The sequence below is a fragment of the Microcebus murinus genome, chromosome 8 (genome assembly GCF_040939455.1).
Source record: "Microcebus murinus isolate Inina chromosome 8, M.murinus_Inina_mat1.0, whole genome shotgun sequence".
Taxonomy (NCBI): domain Eukaryota; kingdom Metazoa; phylum Chordata; class Mammalia; order Primates; family Cheirogaleidae; genus Microcebus; species Microcebus murinus.
This window is the reverse complement of record NC_134111.1, coordinates 74,617,998-74,638,613: the sequence shown is the minus strand read 5'-3', so window position 1 is coordinate 74,638,613 and position 20,616 is coordinate 74,617,998. Positions and strand designations below refer to the sequence as shown.

Genomic DNA, 20,616 nt, shown 5'->3' with positions numbered 1-20,616 from the left:
TTCTAGCAGAAATTAGAAAAAAGAAGCAAGAAGACAAGCATACAGCAGACGAGGGCCGGAAGGAGGGGTACCTGAGACACCGGGAGACACCACGGGAGGAGGCTGCGGAGGAGAACTGGAGGCTGAGACCGCCGGAGCAGCCCGGAGACCAGCGGCAAGGGTAGGTGGATCTGCTGTTTCCGCTCCCCTGCATCTCAGACTGCTGGTGGGCTCCCCAGCAGGTGGAGAGGCCTGCGGACACCAGCCCAGAAACGGCTGCCGCCAGCCAGCGGTGAGCCTATAGGGGACGTGGCACCAGGCTCCCAACTCCCTCCCGGCACCTCCGTGTACATAGACCCGAGCCGTGCGGCAGGCGCCATATTGCCTCCTCCTCCCCTCCGCCGACCCTACCCGCAGCTGGGCAGCTGCGGGTGCCTCCAGCTGCCCAAAGCCACCAGCTGCCCGCAGCCACCAGCTGCCCGCAACTACCAGCTGCGGATGCCTCCAGTTGCCCACAGCCACCAGCTGGAGGCACCACCAGGGAACAGGACCTTCCCTTTTGGGACCCTACTGCTGACTAAGGGGAACTCAGACTGTGAGCTCCCTACCTGCCAGCCCTCCCAGGTGCTGCTGGCACGGTGTTCCCAGGAGAACGGTACTGACTCAGAGGCTGAGAGACATAGACCCAGCTTGGGCTCCCTGTGGGTGAATTGGGACCAGAACTCCTCTCCCTGGTGGGGATACAGTTTGAACTCTGGGACCCAGAGGTCAGACCTGCAGACCAGATCCTGTGCACCAAGGTCTAGCATTGCCCGGGGCACAGAAGGGTTATACGTGAACAGCCTACTGAGGTGTGTGTGCCTTCAGGGGCAGATCAGCGTCCTAGAGGGCAACCCTCCTCCCAAAAGGAGGCCATACGCCCAGCCCAGGTGGCGTTCCTGCTCAGGGAACGCCATCACAGTCCGGGGAGGCCTGGTGGCGTGTGGTCTGGCCTGCTGGCAGAGGCCCAGGAGTAGCTGCGGAGTTGGGGAGGGTGGAAAGAAGCGAGGCCCACTCCAGACTGTGGGTCTCAGACAGCCCCACCCCCACACGCAGACTCTCTGACTGAGTGGGGCCATTCCAGCCCCACCCTGACAGCTTTTCCTGGAAGCAGAGAACAGAACTTTGACCCCTGCTAACTGCACTGGTGGTGCCTGAGGGCAGGCTTACCCAACCCAGCTCCGCCCAGACTCTCTCCTAGACCAGCCCTCACTGAGGGGGGAAAAAGGACACACCTGGAAGTCGAACCGAAATCAGGCAACCAATATGACAGAACAGGAATTTCGTATGTGGGGGCAACCAATATGACAGAACAGGAATTTCGTATGTGGATCATAAGAACACTCACCGACCTACAACAACAACTCAATAACCAACACAAAGAAACCACAAAAAGCCTCCAGGATATGGAACAAAGGTTCACTAAAGAGATCAACACAGTGAAGAAAACTTTAACCGAAGTCCTGGAGATGAAGAATCAACTCAGGGACTTACAAAATACTGTGGAAAGTCTCAAGAACAGGGTAGATCAAACAGAAGAAAGAATCTCAGAGATTGAAGATAACACCTTACAATTAAATAAATCAGTCACAGAGATAGAGCAGAGAAACAAGAGAAAAGAGCAAAGCCTACAAGAGCTGTGGGACTATGTGAAAAAACCTAACGTGAGGGTCATAGGGTTAGCAGAAGGGGAAGAAGACAACACTCAGGGCTGGACAAGCTTTTTGAAGATATAATAGAGGAAAATTTCCCAGGCCTTGCTCAAAATCTCGATATACAAGTTCAAGAAGCCCAGAGGACCCCTGGGAGATTCAATGCAAACAGGAAGGCGTCACATCATACAGTCATCAGACTGACTAAAATATCAACTAAAGAGGCCCTTCTAAGAGCTATAAGACAAAAGAAGCAAATGACATACAAGGGAAAGCCAATACAAATAACACCAGACTTCTCTAATGAGACATTATAAGCAATGAGAGACTGGGGCCCCATTCTCACTCTTCTGAAACAAAACAATGCCCAGCCTAGAATCTTACTCCCTGCAAAACTAAGCTTCATATATGAAGGAGAAATAAAGACATTCTCAGTCAAGCAAAGTCTCAGAGAATTCACCAAGACAAGGCCAGCCCTACAAGAAGTACTCAAAACAGTGTTACGCATGGAGCACCATAATAAAAACTCACGAATATAAAAACAACCAAAACCCAAAGATTAAAGGCCAGATATTACAATGGCTCAAGACAGAAATCAAAGCAACAACATCCAACCCAACAGAATGAACAGTAATCAATCTTACCTATCAGTTCTCTCAATAAATGTGAATGGCTTAAACTCTCCACTCAAGAGACATAGGCTGGTTGAATGGATAAGAAAATACAGGCCAAGTATATGCTGTCTTCAGGAAACACATCTAACCTGCAAGGATGCATATAGACTATAGGTAAAAGGGTGGAGATCAGTATTCCAAGCAAGTGGAAGCCAAAAGAAGGCTAGCGTGGCATTTCTAATTTCAGACGATTTCGTTTTTAAACCAACAAAAGTAGTGAAAGACAAAGAGGGTCATTATATAATGGTGAAGGGCACACTTCAACAAGAAGAGATATCAATTTTAAATATATATGCACCCAACTTAGGTGCACCCAGTTTCATAAAGCAAACCTTACTGAATCTAAGCAAATGGATTAATAGCAACTCCGTAATCACTGGAGATTTCAACACCCCACTGATGGCACAAGACAGATCCTCCAAACAGAAAATTAATAAAGAAATAATGAAGTTAAACAAAACCCTGGAACAATTGGGTCTGACTGACATCTATAGGACATTCTACCCACAATCCACTAAATATACGTTCTTCTCATCAGCTCACGGGACATCCTCTAAGACTGACCATATCCTAGGACACAAAGTAAATCTCAAGAAATTTAAAAAAATAGAAATCATACCATGTACCTACTCAGATCACAGTGGAATAAAACTAGAAATCAACCCTAACAGAAACTCACATTTCTACACAAAAATGTGGAAATTAAACAACCTCCTACTACATGATTACTTCATAAATGAAGAAATCAAGATGGAAATAAAAAAATTCTATGAAGAAAACGACAATGGAGAGACAAGTTATCAACTCCTCTGGGACACAGCTAAAGCAGTTCTGAGAGGAAAGTTTATCTCCATAAATGCCTATAACCAAAAGACAAAAAGATAACAAATAGACAATCTAATGAAACAACTCAAAGAGCTGGAAAAAGAACAGACCAACCCCAAACCCAGCAGAAGAAGTGAAATCAACAAGATCAAATCAGAACTAAATGAAATTGAAAACAGGGAAGCTATTCAGGAGATTAATAAAACAAAAAGTTGGTTCTTTGAAAAAATAAACAAAATTGACACACCATTGGCTAAGCTAACAAAAAGCAGAAAAGAGAAATCTATAATAAGCTCCATCAGGAATAAAAAAGGAGATATCATAACTGATCCCAAAGAGATACAAGATATAATTTATGAATACTACAAAAATCTTTATGCACACAAACTGGAAAATGTGGAGGAAATGGACAAATTTCTAGAAACACACAGCCTCCCTAGGCTCAACCAGGAAGAAATAGATTCCCTGAACAGACCAATCTCAACAGCTGAAATAGAAACAGCAATTAAAAATCTCCCTAAAAAGAAAAGTCCTGGTCCAGATGGCTTCACACCCAAATTTTACCACACTTACAAAGAAGAACTAGTACCTATCTTGCAGAAACTATTCCACAACATCGAGAAGAACGGAAACCTCCCCGACTCCTTTTATGAAGCGAATATTACTCTGATACCAAAACCAGGAAAGGATGCAACAAAAAAAGAAAACTACAGACCAATATCCCTAATGAATATAGATGCAAAAATTTTCAACAAAATCTTAGCTAACCGAATCCAGACGCTTATCAAAAAAATAATCCATCACGACCAAGTGGGCTTCATCCCAGGGATTCAGGGATGGTTCAACATATGTAAATCTATAAATGCAATTCACCACATAAACAGAAGCAAAAACAAAGACCACATGATTCTTTCAAGAGATGAAGAAAAAGCCTTTGACAAAATTCAACACCCTTTCATGATACAAACACTTAAGATAATAGGCATAGAAGGGACATACCTAAAAATGATACAAGCCATATATGACAGACCCATAGACAACATCATACTGAATGGGGAAAAATTGAAATCATTCCCACTTAGAACTGGAACCAGACAAGGCTGCCCACTATCTCCACTTCTGTTCAACATAGTGCTGGAAGTCTTGGCTACAGCAATCAGACAGGAAAATGGAATCAAAGGTATCCAAATAGGGGCAGAAGAGATCAAACTTTCACTGTTTGCTGATGATATGATATTGTATCTAGAAAACCCCAAGCATTCAACCAAGAAACTCCTGGAACTGATAAATGAATTTAGTAAAGTCTCAGGATACAAAATCAATACACAGAAATCAGAGGCATTCATATACGTCAACAACAATCTAATTGAGAACCAAATCAAAGACTCAATTCCCTTCACAATAGCAACAAAGAAATTAAAGTACCTAGGAATATACTTAACCAAGGAGGTAAAAGACCTCTACGGGGAGAACTATGAAACACTGACGAAGGAAATAGCAGAAGATGTAAACAGATGGAAATCCATACCATGCTCATGGATCGGCAGACTCAATATCATCAAAATGTCTATACTACCCAAACTGATCTACAGATTCAATGCAATACCTATTAAAATCCCATCAGCATTCTTCACAGATATAGAAAAAATAATTTTACGCTTCATATGGAACTAAAGAAGACCCCGAATATCAAGAGCAATTCTAGGCAACAAAAACAAAATGGAAGGCATTAATATGCCAGATATCAAACTATACTACAAAGCTGTAGTAATTAAAACAATATGGTATTGGCACAAAAATAGGAATATTGACCAGTGGAACAGATGTGAGAATCCTGATATAAAACCATCCTCATATAGCCATCTAATCTTTGACAAAGCAGACAAAAACATACACTGGGGAAAAGAATCCCTCTTCAATAAATGGTGCTGGGAAAACTGGATAGCCACCTGTGGAAGGCTAAAACAGGACACACACCTTTCACCTCTCACAAAAACCAACTCACGCTGGATAACAAACTTAAACCTAGGTATGAAACTATTAGAACTCTAGAGGAAAAAGTTGGAAACACTCTCCTAGACATCGGCCTGGGCAAAGAGTTTATGAAGAATTCCCAAAGGCAATCACAGCAGCAACAAAAATAAATAAATGGGACATGATGAAACTACAAAGCTTCTGCACAGCCAAAGAAATAGTCATGAAAGTAAACAGACAACCTACAGAATGGGAGAAAATTTTTGCATCCTATGCATCCGATAAGGGACTGATAACTAGAATACACTTAGAACTCACAAAAATTAGGAAGAAAAAATCAAATAACCCCATTAAAAAGTGGGCAAAGGACTTGAACAGAAATTTTTCTAAAGAAGACAGAAGAATGGCCAATAAACATATGAAGAAATGCTCCACATCTCTAATCATCAGGGAAATGCAAATCAAAACCACAATGAGATACCACTTAACCCCAGTGAGAATGGCCTTTATCAAAAAATCTCCAAACAATAAATGCTGGCGTGGTTGCGGAGAGAGAGGAACACTCCTACACTGCTGGTGGGACTGCAAACTAGTTCACCTCTGTGGAAAGCAATATGGAGATACCTTAAAGCGATACAAGTGAATCTACCATTTGATCCAGCAATCCCATTGCTGGGCATCTACCCAAAAGATCCAATGACACTCTACAAAAAAGACACCTATACTCGAATGTTTATAGCAGCACAATTCATAATTGCAAGGCTGTGGAAACAGCCCAAGTGCCCATCAATCCAAGAATGGATTAATAAAATGTGGTATATGTATACCATGGAGTACTATTCAGCTCTAAGAAACAATGGTGATATAGCACATCTTATATTTTCCTGGTTAGAGCTGGAACCCATACTACTAAGTGAAGTATCCCAAGAATGGAAAAACAAGCACCAGATATATTCTCCAGCAAACTGGTATTAACTGAGTAGCACCTAAGTGGACACATAGGTACTACAGTAATAGGGTACTGGGCAGGTGGGGGGGGGCGGGTATATACATACATAATGAGTGAGATGTGCACCATCTAGGGGATGGTCATGATGGAGACTCAGACTTTTGGGGGGAGGGGGAGAAATGGGCATTTATTGAAACCTTAAAATCTGTACCCCCATAATATGCCGAAATTAAAAAAAATATATATATATATCGGTAGTTTGAATCTATAGATTTTTTTGTAAAATAACCCGGTGTGTTTCATAATGTTGAAGGTTTTTACTATTCATTTGATTCTATTTCTTGTTTGTTTTACTTGACTAAGTGTGGTTCTATGTATAAAACATTACAAAATGGTAAATAAATTCTAAATCTGGAATTAAAAAAAAAAAAAAAAAAAACCACAATGAGATATCACTTAACTCCAGTAATGGCCTTTATCAAAAAGTCTCCAAACAATAAATGCTGGCGTGGTTGCGGAGAGAGAGGAACACTCCTACACTGCTGGTGGGACTGCAAACTAGTTCACCTCTGTGGAAAGCAATATGGAGATACCTTAAAGCGATACAAGTGAATCTACCATTTGATCCAGCAATCCCATTGCTGGGCATCTACCCAAAAGATCCAATGACACTCTACAAAAAAGACACCTGCACTCGAATGTTTATAGCAGCACAATTCATAATTGCAAGGCTGTGGAAACAGCCCAAGTGCCCATCAATCCAAGAATGGATTAATAAAATGTGGTATATGTATACCATGGAGTACTCTTCAGCTCTAAGAAACAATGGTGACATAGCACATCTTATATTTTCCTGGTTAGAGCTGGAACCCATACTATTAAGTGAAGTTTCCCAAGAATGGAAAAACAAGCACCACATATACTCACCAGCAAACTGGTATTAACTGAGCAGCACCTAAGTGGTCACATAGGTACTACAGTAATAGGGTATTGTGCAGGTGGGAGCGGGGCGGGTATATACATATATAATGAGTGAGATGTGCACCATCTGGGGGATGGTCATGATGGAGACTCAGACTTTTGGGGGGAGGCATTTTTTAAAATCTGTACCCCCATAATATGCCGAAATAAAAAAAAAAAAAGAGCACAGGCTTAACCTTCGATCCAACCTGGCTGTGACACCAGTGCCGGGTGGGCAGCTCACTTTCTCAAAGCATTAGTTTCCTGCTCTGTAAAATGGAGATCAGCAAAACACCCATCTCCTGAAGTCGTTGTGCCTATGTGAGATAATGCATTCAGAAGTCCTTTAGAGTGATGCCCAGCAACTAAAGAATGCCGAATAAATGTAAGCCTAAAAGAAGGAAAAAGCTCCTGTGGGTGGGGCCCTGACCCTCAGATCCCAAGACCCTGATCACTTCTCTCACTCTCTCTGTTTTCCCATCTCCTCAATTGAAATGTGAAAATTCTGTTGGAAGCAGTGATTCTCCAAATCTTCAAAGTGGAAGAACTTGTCGAAGCCTTACTCAGACATTCCCTTTCCCGTAAGAGGTGGCCCTGGATGGCTACCACGTGAGAACCGAAACTAGAAAACCTCTCCCTTCCGTGCTGCTCCGTTGCTTCCACCATTCCACAGACTCTGTACCCTTGGCTACCTCCTTACCTTACATGACCTTCACCTGTTCGGACCTGTTTCCTCCCTGCGACAAGGCAGAGAGGTTCCTGCATCTTTAAGCTCCCTGCATTTGCTAACATTCATGGATGAAAACACAAACCCTGACCCGAACTCTTACAGGTAGTGATCAAGTGAACCGCAACCCATAGACTTTCTACAACTGATGCTAAAATAAAAATACTTTTGATTCAGACATTAGACTAAGTTTTCAAAGTTTTTAAAGGTGGTCCAAAAGATTTTGAAAACTTTTAGTTTTCCCTTTCAAAAACACCTTCCCCCCTCCCCCCCCATCCCCGCATTATTGTAGCAGTGGTTTTGTTTGTGAAAATTGAAAATACATAAATTATAATATGGTCACACTATTATACACCACACACACACACACATACACACACACACACACACACACACACACACACACAAAAGATACATTGAAGGCTGGGCGTGATGGCTAACGCCTGTAATCCTACCATTCTGCGAGGCCAAGGCAGGTGGATTGTTCAAGATCAGGAGTTCAAGACCAGCCTGAGCAAGAACAAGACCCTGTCTCTACTAAAAATAGAAAAAAATTAATTGACCAACTAAAAATACATAGAAAAATTAGCTAGGCATGGTAGTGCATGCCTGTAGTCCCAGCTACTCAAGAGTCTAAGGCAGGAAGATTGCCTGAGCCCAGGAGTTTGAGGTTGCTGTGAGCTAGGCTGATGCCACGGCACTCTAGCCAGGGCAACAGTGAGACTCTGTCTCAAAAAAAAAAAAAAAAAAGAACAAAAAAGATACATTGATATAAAAAAATGCTGCATATGCAGGTGTGTGTACCTGTTGGTTTTTTTCCCACTTCATATGGACATTTACCCTCAACCATTAAATATTCTTCTATGGAACATTTTTAATGTTTTTTTGATTTTTGACATGTGGACATGTCAAAGTTTATTGTAAGCAATCTTCTATTTCTTTCTCTCTCTTTTTTTGATACAGAGTCTCGCTCTGTTGCCCAGGCTAGAGTGCCGTGGCATTAGCCTAGCTCACAGTAACCTCAAACTCTTGGGCTCAAGCATTTCTTCTGCCTCAGCCTCCCAAGTAGCTGGGACTTTAGGCATGCACCACCATGCCCGGCTAATTTTTTCTATATGTTTTTTTTGGACAATTAATTTCTTTCTATTTTTAGTAGAGACAGGGTCTTACTCTTGCTCAGGCTGGTCTCGAACTCCTGACCTTGACGATCCTCCAGCCTCGGCCTCCTAGAGTGCTAGGATTACAGGCGTGAGCCACCACACCTGGCTGATTTCTTCACTGTTAAAAATAGTGTCGCATTGAGAGGCCTTTCATTTATCCTGAATTATTTCCTTGAATAAATTGTTAGAATTATGAGGTTTTAAAACCTCTTTCCTCCCTTTTGACTTAGAGCTTACATCATTGTGTAGGCAAGTTTTCTTGATTTAGGAAACTGACAGGGAAAACGACTCAGAAGATACACATTGCATTAGGTTCATGAAGTCTGGAAAGCCTAAATCTTCCACTGCAAAAGCAGTCAATTATTATAAAAATACTTCTATTAAGAAAGATACTGCCCAGGCGCGGTGGCTCTTGCCTGTAATCCTAGCACTCTGGGAGGCCGAGGCAGGCGGATCATTTGAGCTCAGGAGTTCAAGACCAGCCTGAGCAAGAGCCGAGACTGCATCTTTACTAAAAATAGAAAGAAATTAATTGGCCAACTAAAAATATAGAAAAAATTAGCTGGGCATGGTGGCACATGCCTGTAGTCTCAGCTACTATAGTCTGTAGTCTCAGTACATGTGCTGAGGCAGAAGAATCGCTTGAGCCCAGGAGTTTGAGGTTGCTGTGAGCTAGGCTGATGCTACGGCTCTCTAGCCCGGGCAACAGAGTGAGACTCTGTCTCAAAAAAAAAAAAGATATTTTAAATATGTGGCCAGCACCTAACAGCCCATGCTCAAAGTACAACAAAGAAAAACTGCTGGGCATACAAGGGAACAAACAAACCTATTCCTTGACATACACACTATGGAAATGTACATGTGCTAGACAGGGCACATACGTGGAGTCTCACTACGGTATTATGCGCAACCCTGATTAACTAGACACACCCAAATGTCCTTCAAGAAAGGAATGGCTACACAATCTAAGGTACAGGCAGAATGCAGAATAGTATGAGGCAGTTAAGAATAATACACTCTACCTTCGAAAGTATAAATGGACAGCTATCCAAGATACGTTGGAAAGAGTGAAAAAAACCAAGCTGTAATATAACAAAAAAATCATACCATCTATTTTTTAAAAAACACTCAAAGCAATATAAGAGATTTTCAGAGACTATAGATAGATATGTAAAAGCAGGAAATAAAAGGTAAGGAGGTTCTGGAAGGAGACACGTCAAAAACGTAATGATGTTCCCCCTGCGGAAGGGAGAAGAAAACCAGGATGCAGGGGTAAAGGAGTGAGGAAGAGGGATTTGCTATTTTCTATAATGTGTTAAGTGAACATCTGGAGCTATTATCTGTGTAAATGAAATTACTGGTAAAATACTAGCTTGGGTGTGTTCTTGGCAGGAAATGAGACTGTGGGGTCAGCCGGGAGGGTGGTGACCTCCTCCGCCAGGTAGGGAGAGCTTGCCGGGGAGTAGCTCCATCACACTGTGTCTTTAAAACAAAATATTAAAACCGTTTAGGTTTTATTTAAAAGTTTATTTAAAAAAGAACATAAAACTAGAAACTTATTTTCCTAAAAATCAGAAAGTTTCACACATTTCTCTCATATACTAAAAAATCTAAGAGATTAAATATAAGGAAGACTACATGTAAAGGAACTGAGTAGCACAACAGACAAACTCTAACAGGCATGTACTGTCAGTAGAAAATGCACCTCCTCTTCAAACATATGCAGACAGAAATTGACTACAACGGACATCTTAATAGATTTCCAAAAAGCAGAAATAATACAATCCATATTCTCTGACTATAGTGCAACGGCATTAGAAGTTACTAATGAAAAATGGCCAAGTCAAATACACTACAAAAAAGATGAACCACATTAAGTTGGCTTTTTCAACACACAGTCTTAGAATAATTAGGCAGACTTCTTAGAACAAACTGAAATGGATACTAAACTCCTTATGTCAAAATAAATTGCAGATGGATGAATCAAAGATCTAAACTTAAAGTACTCAGAAAAGAAATATTGAATTTTTAAAAATCATCTTGCAGTGGTGAAGAACCTTTCTAAGTATAATAAAAAACCTAAAAGCCATTAAAGAAAAGATTGAAAAATTTCTTTATGTAATAACTAAAAAATCCTGAAAAAATAACCCAAACAGAATTTTAAAATAAATAAACTTTGTACTGGGAGAAAAAATAGCAACGTATATGATTTTAAAAGGGAGGTGCTCGTTTTCTTAAAATAGAGTTCCTGTAAGTCAGTTAGAAAAAAAAAAAGAGAGATCAGGCACAGTGATTCACACCTGTAGTCCCAGCTACTTTGGAGGCTGAGGCAGGAGGATCTCTTGAGCCCAGGAGTTTGAGTCCACAGTGAGCTATGATGATGCCACTGCACTCCAGCCTAGCAACAGAGCAAAACGCTATCTCAAAAAAGAAAGAAAGGAAAGAAAGAACACAAGCAAGCAGACAGTAACTCAATGCATAAATAGATAAGGATCACAAGCAAACAGATCAGAGAAAAGTAAGTCCCAACAGCTTTCTATTTTAAGACCAATGGCTTTTAAAGACTTGAAAAGATGCTCAACCTCATTTACAATAAGAAAAAAACAAATTGAAAGGCCATTTTCAATTACCAAATTGACAAAGTACAAAAATCGCAACACATAGTGTTGTGAGATGGTGGAAATAAAAACAAGGAGATAAGAGCCAGGCGTGGTGGTGTGTGCTTGTAGTCCTAGCTGCTCAGGGGTATCACTTGAACCCAGGAATTAGAAGCTGCAATGCACTATGATCACATCTGTGAGTAGCCACCACACTCCAGCTTGGGCAACATAGCAAGACCCTGTCCCTAAAAAACAAAACAAACAAGTAGGTGGGTAATTTAGTCATCTCTGTCAAAATATAAAATGCTCATACACTTTGGTCCCACAATTTAATTTCCAACAGTTTTTCCTACATTCAATTAAACGTTAAATGTACTCGAAATTATATACAAGGCTAAGAATCATGGTAGCACAGCTTGAAATAGCAAAACAGCAGAAACAACTATTGATCAGTATAAGAAGAGCTGGGTAAGCTATGAATCATATTTTCTGGGACTCTATTCAGCTATTAAAAGGGGAAGAGCAATGCGGTTGACTATAAGTGATTTACATAATGTATCGATTAGTGCATTATTTGTGTGTTCACAGAAGAGCTCTGACAAAAGCACACCGGAAGTTGCCTGGGTAATGTCTAAGGAGAGAGGAAGCACAGAGCTGGGCATGGGTGTGGGGAGGCCTGAGGGGGAGGTGACAGTGAGATTTGCTGTTTCCATACCCTTCTGGACAGTTTGTACAGTTTGAATTTTTACCATGTGCATGTAGTTCTTTACTTATTCTAAATGTATCTATACCTAAAATAAAATCTCTATTTAAAGACCCATTTTCAATCATATACTGGAAAGGATCTAAACTAGGTTCTGCCCTGTCTAGTGTCATTAGGTCAACTGTCTTTGAAATTTTAAATCAGTTCTAACCTTTGTTAAAATCTTATTTTATAGAATAAAATCAACCAAGAAATCAAATGAAAGCAGGACCTCCTTCTTCCTCCCCACAATTATTTTTCTCTGAGGATAACAATGCATAGTGTATTCAATTTAGAAAAATGCAGAAAAGATAACAAGGAAAATAAAAATTACATATAATTCCACCATCCAAAGATATATACCTAATAATATGTCTTTTCTACCAAATATTTTATGGATATATATAGAGGATATTATTAATATCCATGAGGGTTGTGGGTTGTACTGGGGTAGAGAAAGGGGGGAAATTAGAATTCAAACCACTGTATCTTAGACATTTGTTTAAAAAAATTTAATCCTGACTTGTAGCAGTCAGTGCTTTCATTAAGTGAAAATTATTTGGTAGGAAATTTTGGGGAGATCTGATTTTCTTATCAAAGTTTTGTAAATAGTTCTTATTTCTATATTTGGATCAGTGAAAGACCTCAAGTTTATATGTAAAGATATAACTGCCCTTAGTCATGAAATTGTTGGGGCCTCTACTTTTTGTCACTAATAATCTATATTCCAGTACCTATGTTTTTTCATCTTGCTTAGGAATATTTTGATATTAATGTGCTTAATAGTCCTACATAGTTGGTTTTAAACATTGGGATAAAATTTTCAGTAGCATAGTTTATTGTGTTAAATAAGATAGCATTTTATGTTAGAAATATCAGAATGCTGATATTCTACTACCTGTGCAATATATAACTTTTAAAAAGCAAATTTGAGTAGACATATAATCATAGGGCTATCAGAAATATAAGTACTTCTCTAAAGAATCCTTAGTTTCAGGTGTTGAATTATAGACTAGTTCGAGCATGTACCATTTTTGCAGTTCAGTCTTAAACATTTATTTTAAGAAAACAGTCTTGATTTTCACATGCTGCTATTTTCCATATTTTGCCATTTTACAGTACCATTTTGTTTTGAATTCATACATATCACCATTTCCCCTTTTCATTTTCTAAGATGACTTCTTGTCTGACATAAAGAGAAAGAGAAATTTCCTACTATAACAGTGGGGTCTAGAGTTTAAGATACATTATTTTATTCTAGAACTATATATTATCAGTTTAAAAATCCATATGCATAAAGAATGCACCACTCAACTTTTTTCATAAGCTAACATTTTTAAAAAGTTATATTTAGATTTTTTCTCTTTTGCAGCTACATTTGAAAATGATAGAATTAAAAAGTTTTAAGTAGTTATCATTTCTTCTGCTGATATGTCTATTAAAATGGCTGTTTTGAAAGTTTATTTTTTATGAACACACCTAAGAAATTTTAGATAGACACTTTGCAATATTCAAGAGGCTGATATTGTTTTCTTTGATACAGCCTCCACGCTGTGTGTTCATTTTAGCATATTTTGTTATTGGCAATTTGATATATTTCATGTTGGCAAAATATTAGCTTGATTTTGGGACTTTTTATAGAATCACCCTTATTCAGTAGCATAGGAAATGTTCTTATAATTGTCAGGGTCTCCTAATATTTATCTCAATTCTTTTATAAGTCTATGGAAATTATTTAATTATTTTAAAACTTACACTTTTGTAAATATGTCACTTCTGAGTTGTCAAAAAATTACTTTGAATGCCTTAATATTTGCTGTATTTTTTTTCTGTGTATATATAACATGTCTTCTTTCAGAATGGGATATATATGTGCCTCCCAGTGTTTACTGTTATGTCTGCTATCTTCATATGCCAAACTGGTTGAACATTGTAATGACTTGAGAATAAACTGCTCAGAATTTTTTTTAAATTTATGTGTATATATTTTCTTTATATTTGAAGACAGCAAATTTCTGTAATATTGATTTTTTTCACCAAGAAATATATCTTGTAAGTACATCTTGATGTCTTTATTTTTTCTTCTACAGTATGGGTTTTAATATCTGTGAAGCATTTAATTGTATGGCCATCATTTACAGAACCAGTCCCTGATTACATTTAGGATGAACTTAAAATGCAAATCTATAAGTACATCTCTGACTATTTTCTTAGAATGATTCCCTAAAAGTAGTATTACTGGATCAAAAGAAATAAATTTTTTTCAGGTTCTTATTACATAATAGCATTTTTAGATGGGATACAATAAAAAAACAACACAAGCTAGGATGACATGACTTTGGATGTAACGTGATTGGTGTTTAGCTCCTGTCCTCCGTAGCCATTCTATCTCCCTAATTTTGTTACCTTCATCGTAACGTGACCCAATGCTTTTTAAGTGGTTTTCCCACCAAAATAATTGACACTTAGAAAGGAAAATGCTAATGTGGCTTCTTTTCTGGCCCAGATTTTCCAGGACACACTATCTATGATAGTCAGTCTTTTTTGTTTTCTGGTTTTTGTTTAGGTACCATCTCTTCAGTCATAGTACCCAAAAAGCAGTCACTTGCACAGGATTTATGACACCATTAACAACGGGCTGTCCAGCACCGTAAGAACAGAGACCACACTGTAGTTCTTATTTTATGGGCCCTAGATTCTCTGCACAAGTTTGTGTGCTAGAAACTTTGTTAAGCTAATATTTAAATTAATAAGATAACATTTTTTTGCTATATTTTTTGTTCCTAAGGACAGTAAAAGCAACACTTGTTCCACAGAGAAAGTGTAGAAGAGTATAAAAAGAAAATTAAAAATTACTTAAAAACTAGCCATTTAGAAGTAATTCTTTGGTCATATTTTGTGGCTTTTTCCCAATTTTATTCACATATATAAAATATATATAAAACAAATTTGAATATTTTGCCATACAAGACATATATTTTATATATCTGGTAAGTAATAACTTGATATAAATATATTTGTATTATATAAATATATTTAATATTTCATATAACATATTTATGCCCCAAAGTATTTAGATATAAATAAATGTTTACATGATGGAATATAAATGTTTATTACTTATATCTCATATAAAAATAAAAATATTTTTTCTTATCTCAATTTACTGCCTCTGAAGAAATTGCTATGATCATCCCCATTTTACTACTATGAAAAATTACAGCTTAGAAATAAGTTACTAGGAGAAAGTCAGGCCCCAATTAAGTATCTCACTTAAGGGCTTCAATAACAGACTCTATAAAGATTTAGATTTTATTCTATTGCAGTTGAAAGGCAGTGAAATAATCTAATGAAGAAAGACCTAAAATTATTACATAACACGTTTAGAGATTAAAATTTTAAAAGAGCGGAAAAAAAAAACAAAACAGCGAAACCACAAAAAAAAGGAGTTCTTAACAAATCCACTACAGTAGAGAGAGGGTCAGAGCCTTACAGAGGAAGTGCTAGAGTCCCAGAGTCCCATTCTACTACTGTCTCGTATACCACAATTTCACTGCAAATAGATTCCATCTAATCACAAGCAGTCTTTCTAGCAATACTCCAGCAGCATCCTAGCTCCTTCAGTGATATGGATAACCACCCAAAAGGTGGGAGGAAGAACAAAACTTGCATTAACCTTCTGAGACAAAAATCTGCATCTCATCCAAAGCTCAAGAGTACCTGAAAGCCACTCACTCTCGGGCCCAAACCCCTAACCTACTGGTGCCCAGCCAGGGACTGGTTTCATGGAAGACAGTTTTTCCATGAAGCAGGGAGGTGTGTGGGGTGATGCGAGGCCCATTTCCTAGCAGGTCTGGGACCAGACCGGCACCAGGCTGCGGCCCCGGGGTTGGGGACTGCAGCCCTGACCCATAGATTTACCACTCCCTCCATGCAGGCAGGCTGCCGCCGACTGTGGGCTCCCCGCCCCCCCCAACCTGACAGATGTCCCCTCTGCACACAAACACGGTCCACAGCAAGGCCCTGCAGCCAGGGTGTTCAAACAATCCAGTAAAGGCATTCAAACCTCAACCAAACACATAATCCCGTAATTTTCAAACAGAATGAAATTCATAACTTCGCCTGTAAATGCTTAATCCCATGAGTAGAGGCTTCTGATTTAGTCTATTTATGCGTCACATTGCATTATTCTTAGGACTGTTCTATAGCTTTTTAATTTCTCAAAAAAATAAATAATTGCACTACCAGCACTTTGCGGGCGCCTGCATGTGTGTACGTGCATGTTTATGCCAGCGGTGAGTCTGTCGGTGGGGGGAGGGGGGGTCGATAGCTGTAGCAACAAAGTCAGTTGAGATTTAAATTTTGGCTTCTATTCTTTTTTTTTTTTTTTTTTTTTTTTTTTTGAGACAGAGTCTCACTCTGTTGCCCTGGCTAGAGTGAATGTCGTAGGGTCAGCCTAGCTCACAGCAACCGCAAACTCCTGGGCTCAAGCAATCCTCCTGCCTCAGCCTCCCGAGTAGTTGGGACTACAGGCATGTGCCACCATGCCCAGCTAATTTTTTCTGTATGTATTACTTGGCCAATTAATTTCTTCCTATTTATAGTAGAGACGGTCTCGCTCTTGCTCAGGCTGGTTTCGAACTCCTGACCTCCAGCAATCTACCCGCCTCGGCCTCCCAGAGTGCTAGGATTACAGGCGTGAGCCACCGCGCCCGGCCTTGGCTTCTATTCCTTGCCCAGTTTGGCGGGGGTAAGGATGTGGCCCTTGGAGCTCTCAGAACCCCCAGGACTGCATCAGTCTAGGCTGGAGGGGCCTTGAGATCTGGCAACAGCGGGGCCCTCGGCAGGGCGCTCAGAGGGACCGCTAAGTCCCTCGGCTAACTCCCATGGCTCCCCCATCCACACCCCCCACACGGATCGCCTCCATCCCACCCCCAGCAGCCTAGAAAACTCTAGAATCAAAGGCCTCCCTCCCAGAAGGCCCAGCCGACCTTACGGAAGAGGCAAGTCCTTACCAAAGAGGCCTTCACAGCGAAAGCACCTTCTTCACAGTTCTCCTCGCTGCCGTCTGTGCATGGGAGTCTTAAGAGTCGTGGCCAGAAGCCTCACACAAAGGCCCCGCAGCTGATGTACTTCCTGTTTTTCAAACTCCTGAGTCACAAGCCAGCGCTGGAGAAAATAGAGGGCTGGCCTCTGAGTAGCCTGAGTGACAGAGGCTCCTTCCTGAGGCAGGTGGAACAGGGCACAGAGCTGGGTGAGAAACCTGGCACCCCGCTTCGGCTCTGGCTACATGACGTGACTGGATGAGTCATTTACATTTACAGCCTCCTTTCCACATTCCAAAGTGAGGAAGTTGAACTAAAGACTAAAGACCCTCTCTTTTCATATATAAAGATTTTAAAGAATTTTTCTGGGTTCATCATTAAAACTTTAATTTTTTTATTCAATAAATATTGATCGGGCCCCTCTAAGAGGCCTTGAGATCTGGACACTGCAGGGCCCGCATCAAGGTTCTCAGTTAGTAGAACTCTACTGACTCCTACTGCTAAATCTCACGGTTTGCTCAAGGATAAGCTCCGTGGCTCCAACGCCACCAGATCCCACCTTCAACAGCCTAAAAAACTCTGAAACCAAAGGCCTTCCTCCCAGAAGACCAGGGTGATCTTGCCATAGAGGCAAACCCTGGGCCCTCACCATGCCGGGCTCTGGGGATATAACAGTAAACAAAACATACAAAACCCCCTACCTTCCTACTGTGAGTTAGTTGAGTTGCTGTCCAATGTTAAAAGTAGGAAAAGAGGCAGGAGGATTGCTTGAGGCTCAGACCAGCCTAAGCAACATGAGACCCATCTCCTTAAGGGGGGAAAAAAAGTAGGAAAAGAAAATCAAGCACCTCTCTTCTTTGAATCTGCCTGTAGTCTATAAGCTTCATGAGGCTTCCATTGCCCTAACTGCCCACCGATCCCCACAAGTAGGATCAGGGTTGTAGAATACGAGTTTACAGAGGGCAGGGGCCCATCTTATAGCTGAGAGGATTGAATGAAGTATCTGAAAGTGCCTTGTTCACCCTAAAGGGTTAGGAAAAGGTGACCTCATAATATCCATGCCATTATCTGACACTTGATTCTGCCCAGGTAAGTCTTATGGGGAACATAGCAACAGAGTGAAATCCTATTAGTGACTAAATCCAGCCCCAAGAGGTATTCCCCTGCATCTGCCCAGCCCCCATTCCAGCATTTGCACCACCATTTTGTGACTATTTCCTATCTTAGGCTGTGAGCCTCATGAGAGCGGGGACTACATCTTTTGTATCTCTGTCCCCAGGACCTGCCGCAGGAACAGCAATGTCAAGAACATACAAAGATTGCCTGCAAATCAACAAGAAATAAAACTTTTGTAGAAGGGCAATGGGTGTGAGCATGGAGCTCCCTAATGGGGATACTCAAAGAGCTCAAGGGTAGGAGGGGTGATCACACACTGGTAACCTGGACCATGCAAAACAAAGCAGGAAGATACCCACTTTATCCCTACTGCACTGGCAAAGGTTTGCAAGTAGGATCGGCCAAGGATCGGCAGGCAGGCAGGACAATGGAAGCCTCGTGGAAGCCAGTGAGCAGAGCTCAGTCTGATCAAGTATCAACGTATGCCACGGCCCACATACCAGCCAAGTTCTTACGCTGCCCTTGGATAGGATTTGTGGAGGCCGTACTACCAGTAACACTGCACGGTGGTTAGAAACTGGGGCCTAGCCGAGTACAGAGAATTTGAAGAGCAGCGTGCTTAGTTTAAAGAAAAAAACAAAAAGCCAGGCAAGCTGGCTCACGCCTAGAATCCCAGCACTTTGGGAGGCTGAGGAGGGAGGATGACTTGAGCCCAAGTTCAAGGTTGCATTTAGCTATGATCCTGCTACTGCACTCCAGCCTAAGTGACAGAGCAAGACCCTGTTGCAATTATAACTAAATAAATAAAAAGTAAGAAACAGGATGAGTAAAATAAAATACAAATAGTATTATTAGTGCTAATGCCCACGGGTGCTTAGTTGGCCAGTCACCGTCCTAAGTGGTTTACAGGGATTATCTGCTTCAAACCTTGTAACCACCTCACAGAGGTGTTCATTATTAATCCCATTTAACGGTGAGGAACCAGAGGCCCAGAGGAATTACTTACTTGTCCGAGGTCACGTAGGTAAAAAAAAAATAGCATATAAACGCAAAGCAAAACTCGATTTTGCAAAGGTGCAGATAAATGCAGGGATCCAAACCAAAGCACTAGAGTTGTCTTGGGGAGCAAGGAGGGGGGAGGGGGGAGGAAGTACCTAAAACTTGGGAGGGGAGAAGGCTGCAGGCCTCAGGCGCATCCTGAGCTGGCAGGTGGCCCACTCATTAGCCCAGGAACAAGTGAAAAAGAAAACAAACTTAAGTAAAAAAAACGTTCTCTGGAATCTCCACATGGGTGCACAGGAGGGAGACTGTGTCTGAGGACAAAAAGCAGAGGACCTGGGAACTCCTCTGAGTGGCAAAGCAGCAAGGCCGGTGGCTGTGGCCCCAGAGAAAACCCACAGGACAGCTGGGCTCGGCTCGGCAGGACCCAGAGGTCTCCTCCGTAGAGCAAGTCTGAGCTGCCTGGAGTGAGCCAATGAAGCCAGGAGTACTTTCAGGTTTCCCATTAAAGAAGCCACGTGGCACCAGGCACTTACCTGCTTCACCCTTTCCCAGCGCCAGGACAGCCACTGAGTCCCCTAAACTGCCTCATTCCACGTGCTCAAATTCCTACGCTGCTCACTGCTAGAACAAATCCCAGGAACCAGTGGGGGAAGGGAGGAGGAAACCACCACCAGGAAGGAGCTTGCTTTTACTTTCAGTTGATCACTCCAGCTCCTCCGCTCTTCACTGGACTCTGCCTCCCTCAGTAGACTCACTTCCTGTTGAGTTAAGCAGTGAATTCAGCAGGGCTTTAACAAATCACAAGAGATAAAAGAAGCAGAATCTGTGAATCTGACCAGAATCTGGTCTTCAGCAAGAGAGAAAGAAAAATCCTCAACAGAAAGAACTAGAGAGCAAACTTTGTTCCTAAGATGGGAGAGCAGAAATGACTCACTCTAACAGGAAATTTGATATTTAAAGGAACCAGTGCCCATTTCCAACCATTCAGAAGAGGGAGGTCGCGGACAATTCACTGATATGCAAACTAAGAACCAGGCAGCCAGCCATGCTTTATTGGAAAGCATTTATACTGACTCCATTTTCCACTATGAACCCCTGTCTGTGGCTAGCTATATGCCATTCTTCCTTGCAAGGAGTCTGGGGAGAGGAATTTTCCCTCTGCCTCGGTCCAA

The 20,616-nt window shown here is 41.1% G+C and overlaps 1 protein-coding gene across 3 annotated transcripts in view; it reads right to left on the bottom strand.

Annotated features, from left to right (window-relative positions):
* The window catches only part of CASP8 (caspase 8), a 36,794-nt gene extending 16,449 nt beyond the window's left edge, over positions 1-20,345 (bottom strand). Inside the window, exons 1-2 of one of the 3 annotated variants that reach the window (XM_012739007.3) lie at positions 19,978-20,345; positions 17,297-17,504 (exon numbers count right to left, since the gene is read on the bottom strand). The gene's annotated coding sequence lies outside the window, so the exon portion shown is untranslated. The remainder of the gene's footprint in view (positions 1-17,296; positions 17,505-19,977) is intronic. The other 2 variants (XM_076005802.1, XM_012739009.3) reach the window with 2 other exon arrangements.
* Between the last annotated feature and the right edge of the window lie 271 nt (positions 20,346-20,616).